Consider the following 6,950-nt stretch of genomic DNA (forward strand, 5'->3'; position numbering starts at 1 on the left):
TATAGAAAAATATATAAGGAGGTTATGCCTTAAAAAATATTTCCTCAAACAACCTGCCACTACACCCACTACCCAATCTAAATTTAATCACACCTCATGCACTTTAAAATCCAAATTTTATCCTAAATATGAAGCTGGCCCGGATATTCTCACCTTTAAAAAAGCCATTGAAACCGACATTAGAAAATTAAAACCCAATTTAAAAAATAGGAATATCACCCACAAAGAAAAAATGGCCATTTCTGAACTGCAGAACAACCATGACATCACAATCCGCCCTGCCGACAAAGGGGACGGGATTGTGATATTAGACACTGAAAAATATAACACAATTAGACAATTATCTGACACACAAACATACACCAAATTGAAGTCGGATCCCACGACCAACTACAGTAAAGAATTAAAAATCCTATGTGATGATGCTCTGGAGTCAGAAATCCTACTGACTAAAGAACATGAATTTATCTTGGGGACGCAGGAGAGACTTCCTGTCTTTTACTGCCTCCCCAAGATACACAAAGACTCCCTCAATCCCCCGGGCCGCCCAATAGTATCAGGCATAAATTCACTTACCTCTAATCTTTCCCAACTCATCGACCGCCTTCTCCAACCCTTCGTACAAACAATTAGATTTTACCTAAAAGACACAACTCGACTTCCAGGTCCGGCGCTGCCATGAGAGGACGCGGCTAGCAGAGCTCCCGCGCCTCCTGACTCTTATCCGGTCTCTCTAACAGCCTTGTGACCCCTCCGGGACCCCGGTACCCACGGATACCCGCTACACTCTCTAGCCCTGCTGTATGGAGCGTTACCTGCTCCGCCGACCCCGAGAATCACCGGCCTCCCGCATCTCCCGCCCGACCTCAGCGAAGCGCGCGGCGACAGCTCCACGTGGGTCTTTGTCGGCAATGCGATCACTGCAGAAGCGCCTGTCCCGCTTCTCCTACGGGCAGTCTCCCACCCGCCGGAGCCCGGTACCTGCTGGACAGTTCTGCTCCTCTCCGGTGGCGGCCTCGTCAGCGCAACTCAGTGCTCCCTCTTCGGACTCGGCATCTCCAGCAGCGGAGGACGTCTTCACCGAGCCTCGTACCCTGCAAGTGGAGAGAGAGAGCGCCCATATCGGAGGTACTGCTTACCCAGCGCAGGTCAGTGTTTCCCCGGAGGGGCCAGCTGATCCCCCACCGATGGCTCTGTCTCCTGCTCAGGACTGTAACTCACTTAGGAGGCCTGCATCTCCCTCCCTGGTCCCCTCAGGGGGCGCAAGGGGCATCATGGCGTCCAACAGGCCCCCCAACTCTGGTCCTCCTCTCTCTCAGTATCCAGCAGAGTTGCAGGTGGGTTCTCCCCCCCCCCCCCCCCCACCTCCTCATCCATGCAGCCCGTCCCTACCAACCTATTGGGCAGCCCTGGGAGCTCATCTGTCCCTGCTCATCCACAGCCTGCCTTTACACCACAGACTGTCAACTTTAAAGCATTGGCTGAACAGATAATGGCCCAGATTGTCCCAGACATACAGAAGTCCTTGGAAGCAACGCTGCAGGCGTCCTTTGATTCACTGAGAAGGGACATTTCTCAAACTAACATGTCAGTGGCTGCAGTGCGCTCTGATGTTACTGATCTCCAGGCCCACCAATCTGATTTATCTAATCAAGTTGCTGACCTAGCGCAGGAAAACGCCAACCTCTGGGCTAAGCTTGATGATCTGGAAAACCGCTCGAGGCGAAATAACCTGCGTATTGTGGGACTTTCTGAACGGATACCCTCCCTAGACCTTCAGCACTTGTGCGAGATTGAATTGACCGAGGCTCTGGGCCTGGATTATTACTGTAGGGTGGAAAGGGCTCATAGACTGGGACCTGACTTGGGGAATCGACCTGACGCCCTTCGTTCATCTCAACCTGGCCAGCAGAGCAGACCACGCCAGGTCATCTTCAAACTGTTGGACTATAATGATCGACAATCCATCCTAACAGCCTTTCGGAGGCGCACTGCACCGCTAATTGTTCGGGACTGTCGCATTCTTATTTTCGAAGATTTTTCTGCACCTGTTGCTAAGAGGCGCAGAGCCTTCAGTGGCGTTTGTTCCGACCTGTTCAATAGGAAAGTCAAATTCCAATTACAGTTTCCTGCTATCCTGCGCATTTTTCACGAAGACGGGACTTCATCGGTTTACCGAACCCCAGCCGCAGCGGAGGCAGCGTTGCTTAATCCGGCTGGACATGATTGTATGAGAAGGTCACAGAGAGATGCTACTGAACCTCTCCCTGCTCGCTCATCTGGACGGGGGAGTCCACTCCGAGATGTCCCCTGATCACTCCCCTGTTTATCCATGTGTCCCTCTGCTGTACAGGGCTGATAGCTGGAGGGGGGTATAGGTATCCTGAGTAATTATTCTGTTGTTGTTCATTTTTGGGTCCTTGGCGTCCTCAGGGGAGCAGTGTTTGCACTTATGCTGGACTAGAGGGTGATATTGCTCCTCCACCGGGATTCTGGGTTTGTTGGACCTGAGACTGCCGATTTCTCTTGAGGGGTAGCGGGCTAATAATTCAGTGGGTGGGGGGGGGAGGTTGGGGTTGAAGTTCACCTGGCTATGTTTTCACTTATATGTTTAGTCGGGAGGTCCGCACACTTTCTGGCAGAAAAAAGCGAAGTCCCGAGCACGGTGCTGACGGTCGACCGATGGTCTTTACGCACGTAGTGCAAATTCAGTTCTTGTGTTAACTAGACAAGTTAGAGCTTAGTCGCCTCAAGCCCGGTCCCTAGATTGTTGGTTGGGCGACAGTCTCTAACGGTAGTAGGGTTGTCGGTATACATTGAAGGAGTGTGTGGTGTGTGCGGTGTTTGAGAGGCCTGCCTGATTGAGTGTTTTTTTTTTTTTTCTCTCCTTGCTCTTAGAGACATGCGGATCATCTCGTGGAATGTGAAGGGGCTCCGTTCTCCTAACAAAAGGATGCAGATACTTAGACATTTGAAACGTCTTCATCCTGATGTATTAATGCTACAGGAAACCCATTTAGCCGCAGACGATATTGCACGCATGTCCAAACTATGGGTAGGTTCTGTTCTGGGATCCCCGGCAGTAGGAGGTAAGGGGGGTACGTTACTGCTTCTTCACAAAAATTTTGGGGGGACGATTGTGTCACATGAAATGGATTCAGAGGGGCGGTGGACGTGGGCTCACGTTAGATTCGAGGGCCGTGACTTCAGTTTCTACTGTTGCTATGCACCTAACGGAGATAATAGACCTTACTTTCAGGCTTTGGAGGACAGACTCTTAGCGGACACGCTTCCTAATAAGATTGTAGGAGGAGATATGAATGCTGTGGCTACGACAGACGAGGATAGGAAAGGTGGGACGGCTGACAGGACGGTTCCTCGTACGAACGACAGGGTGTTTGGGGCCTTTCTGGGTTCAGTAGGTCTGAAGGACATGTGAAGGTTAATGCACCCAGATAGTAGGGACTTTTCCCACTTTTCACACAGCCACTCATCATGGTCCCGTATAGACTACCTGCTGGTTTCCCCCGATTTAGTGCCCCGGGTAGCGGACACGGACATACATACCATGGTGATCTCAGATCACTCTCCCATCTCATTGCTCCTAGCGGACTCTTTCCTGAAAGGGTCCGACTTCCAGTGGCGCTTCCCTGCTTACATGTATAAGGACGACAATTTCGCGGACTCGTTGAGAAGCTGGTGGCAAGAGTTTACTTGGGATAATGGTAATCATACCAGTAATGCACCACTTTTCTGGGAGTCTGCTAAATCTGTTTTACGGGGTCGCCTAATTGCTTATATGTCAACGGTGAAGAAGAAATCTCTTCTTCACTTTCAAGAGGCTAGCACGGCACTACAGAAGGCATACACTGATTATATTTCTCGTCCCTCGGCGGCGCTGTGCCAGGCTTGGAAGGCAGCAAAGACGACCTTTGATCTGTGGTCAGAGCGAAAATTTATGGCGACTTATTCCCGTTTTAGAGCGGAATTGTTTGGATTCGGCAATAAATCGGGCCGCCTCTTGGCACGCCTTGCCAAGGGACAACATTCTCCCCAACACTTTTCCTCCCTAAGGGACGAATCGGGCATGACGCACTCCGACCCCAACACTATCAACTCCCTCTTTTGCTCATACTATACCGCGCTTTATGCTACTTCGCCTACTGACATGGTTGCTGGCGGGGCGTTTCTGGAGTCGGTCACCCTCCCGACCATGACCTCTGATCAGCATGATCTTTTGAACGCTGACTTTACAGAGGAGGAAGTGCGCAATGCGATCAAACACCTTCACAACTCCAAGGTACCTGGCCCGGATGGGTTCACGGGCGAATTTTATAAGATCTTGGTGGAACAGATGGCGACTCCTCTGACATCCTACTTCAACCATGTTTTGCGCACTGGCTCTCTCCCCCTTCACTCCAACACGGCCACGATCAAACTGTTGCTGAAACCGGGTAAGGACCCCCTACTCCCCCAATCTTATCGCCCCATCTTGCTAATCAATCAAGACCTCAAATTAATGTCTAAAATAATGGCGGATCGCCTCAGTATCTCCCTCCCTTCATTGATTGGTCCCTCACAAGTGGGCTTCATACGTAATCGCTCAGCTGTGACTAACATTCGAAAGGTCCTCGCGGTCCTGGATAGGGTACAGCACCGCCCCAGACCGGATGAACATCCAGTGCTTTTGGCACTGGACGCTGAAAAGGCGTTTGATAACGTCAAATGGGACTGGCTTGGGATGGTGCTGGACAAGATGGACATCACCGGGAGCTTCCGGACCTTTCTGCACAGTATACATTCCTCGCCACAAGCAAGGGTGTTCACGTCCGGTGTCCTCTCCCCCTCCTTCCCCCTTTTTAAGGGGACGAGACAGGGATGTCCACTCTCTCCGCTATTATTTAATGTAGCACTTGAACCTCTGGCCAGATATCTCGAGGATTCCTCGATTTATCGTGGTATCCCTATTCAACACACGGAGGTCAAATTGACTCTCTTTGCAGATGACATACTTATCTTCATGGCGGATCCCAAGGCTCATTACTCTAACCTGATGTCAACGTTGACTCACTTTGAGACTTTCTCGGGATATAAAATTAACCAATCTAAAAGTGAACTCTTGTCGTTGGCAACCCCGGGATCCTCCTCCTACTGGGCTGCACTCAATATCCCAGAGGGGCTCCTCAAATCTTCCATCACGTATCTAGGAATCAAAATAGGGAAGTCCCCGTCCTCCATGTATACCTTGAATTACCCCCCACTTTTCCAACAGATCTGCAACGAACTACAAAAATGGAGTCACCTGCCAATCTCTTTCCTGGGCAAATGCCACCTGGTAAAGATGATTAGTTTTCCTAGACTCCTATATCATCTGCAAACTTTACCTATTCTCCTGAAGCACAAGGACATCAACACTCTTAATTCAGCCTTTACTCGCTTTATCTGGTCGGGCAGGCGTCCTCGCATTTCCCTCCAAAAATTGATGCTTCACCAAGTGGATGGGGGAGTAGGTTTCCCCAATCTCCGAGGCTACAATTTATCGTGCCTATTTAGACATGTTTTGGACTGCATTTATACATCCAGCTTTCACTCCAATTTTGAGGTGGAGGCGGATTACGCATCCCCCTGGAATTTGGTGTCCTGCTTGCATTCTAAATTATCATGCCTGCCCGCACATATAAAACGCTCTGTCTTGATTAGGGACACGGTAGTGTCAGTACGCAAGGTCTACAATCTACCCTTTCTATTGTCTGTGAGGTTACATCTGTGGGGTCATCCGGAATTTCCCCAGGGTAGGGAGAATGCACCGTTTACTCAGTGGAAGCGCAAAGGGTTGAGCACTGCTAGGCAACTAATGCATCCTGAGGCAGGTCGCTGGTTTACCCCAAACGAGCTCCTACAGCAATTTGACATGCCTCCCTCTCACTTTCTCCAGGTGTCACAAATGATGTCCTTCTGTGCCTCTAGGCTCCGAGATCCGAGTTCGGAATTACGGCCCTCACCCCTGGAGGATTTGATAGGGACGCAGCCCAAAAAGTTGTCCATCTCTACCTTGTATAGATGTTTCAATGAACGCTTTTTGAGAGTCTCTAAACACACTCTTTTTGACAAGTGGGAAGCTATCTTGCAGGACCCCGAGACTAGAGAACACATACTGGAAGGATGGACAAAGGTTAGGCAGAATGTCATAAATGAAAGGTGGCGGGAATCTTACTTTAAAATGATGCACTTTGGTTATCTGGGCTTTAACATCCCGGCCTCGGCAGCATTTCCTGACAGGATCACGTCATGCCCGAAATGTAACGCACCTGCTACTGACTTTCTGCATGGTATCTGGTCCTGTGAGAAAATTCAGCTATTCTGGAGGGAGGTGGTGGAATACATATCCAAGTTTTGGAAGGTCAGCTTACTATTGACACAGCGTGCTCTCCTGTTCCAGTCTGTTGATGCATCCATTATGGAAGAGACAGGCCTACGGTCACTACCCAGGTTCATTCATGTCATACTCCTGGTGGCTAAACGTATAATCTTACGGGAATGGATCAAACCCGCGATGCCGTCTTTGGCGGCAGTGGTGGAAGATCTTAAGGACTTTTTGGAGGTCGATAGACTGGACACGGAGAGGCATCGTGAGAGGGATGCTAGGAAATTCTTTGCTAAATGGCGCACCTTCTTGGCTGCCCACTTCACTAAACCACAAATAGACGAAATTGTACTGCCGTTCCGTCATACGGAATGGTACTCTTTGGCTTCTCTCAGCAACACTTTGGGCCCACTCCGCCTTTCTGATGACAGGGGTTGATTCTCTCGTGCTTCTATATTCTTATTCCTCAATTATCTCTTCCATGCTTCTCCATGTCATCTTCCCCCCCCCCCTTCCCCCCTTTTTTTTTTTTGCGTGTGGGTATGTGTGCTTGGAAGTTGGAAGGATGTCAGGAGTGGTAAGTGGA

This window comes from Hyla sarda, chromosome 2 (assembly GCF_029499605.1).
Source record: "Hyla sarda isolate aHylSar1 chromosome 2, aHylSar1.hap1, whole genome shotgun sequence".
Classification (NCBI taxonomy): domain Eukaryota; kingdom Metazoa; phylum Chordata; class Amphibia; order Anura; family Hylidae; genus Hyla; species Hyla sarda.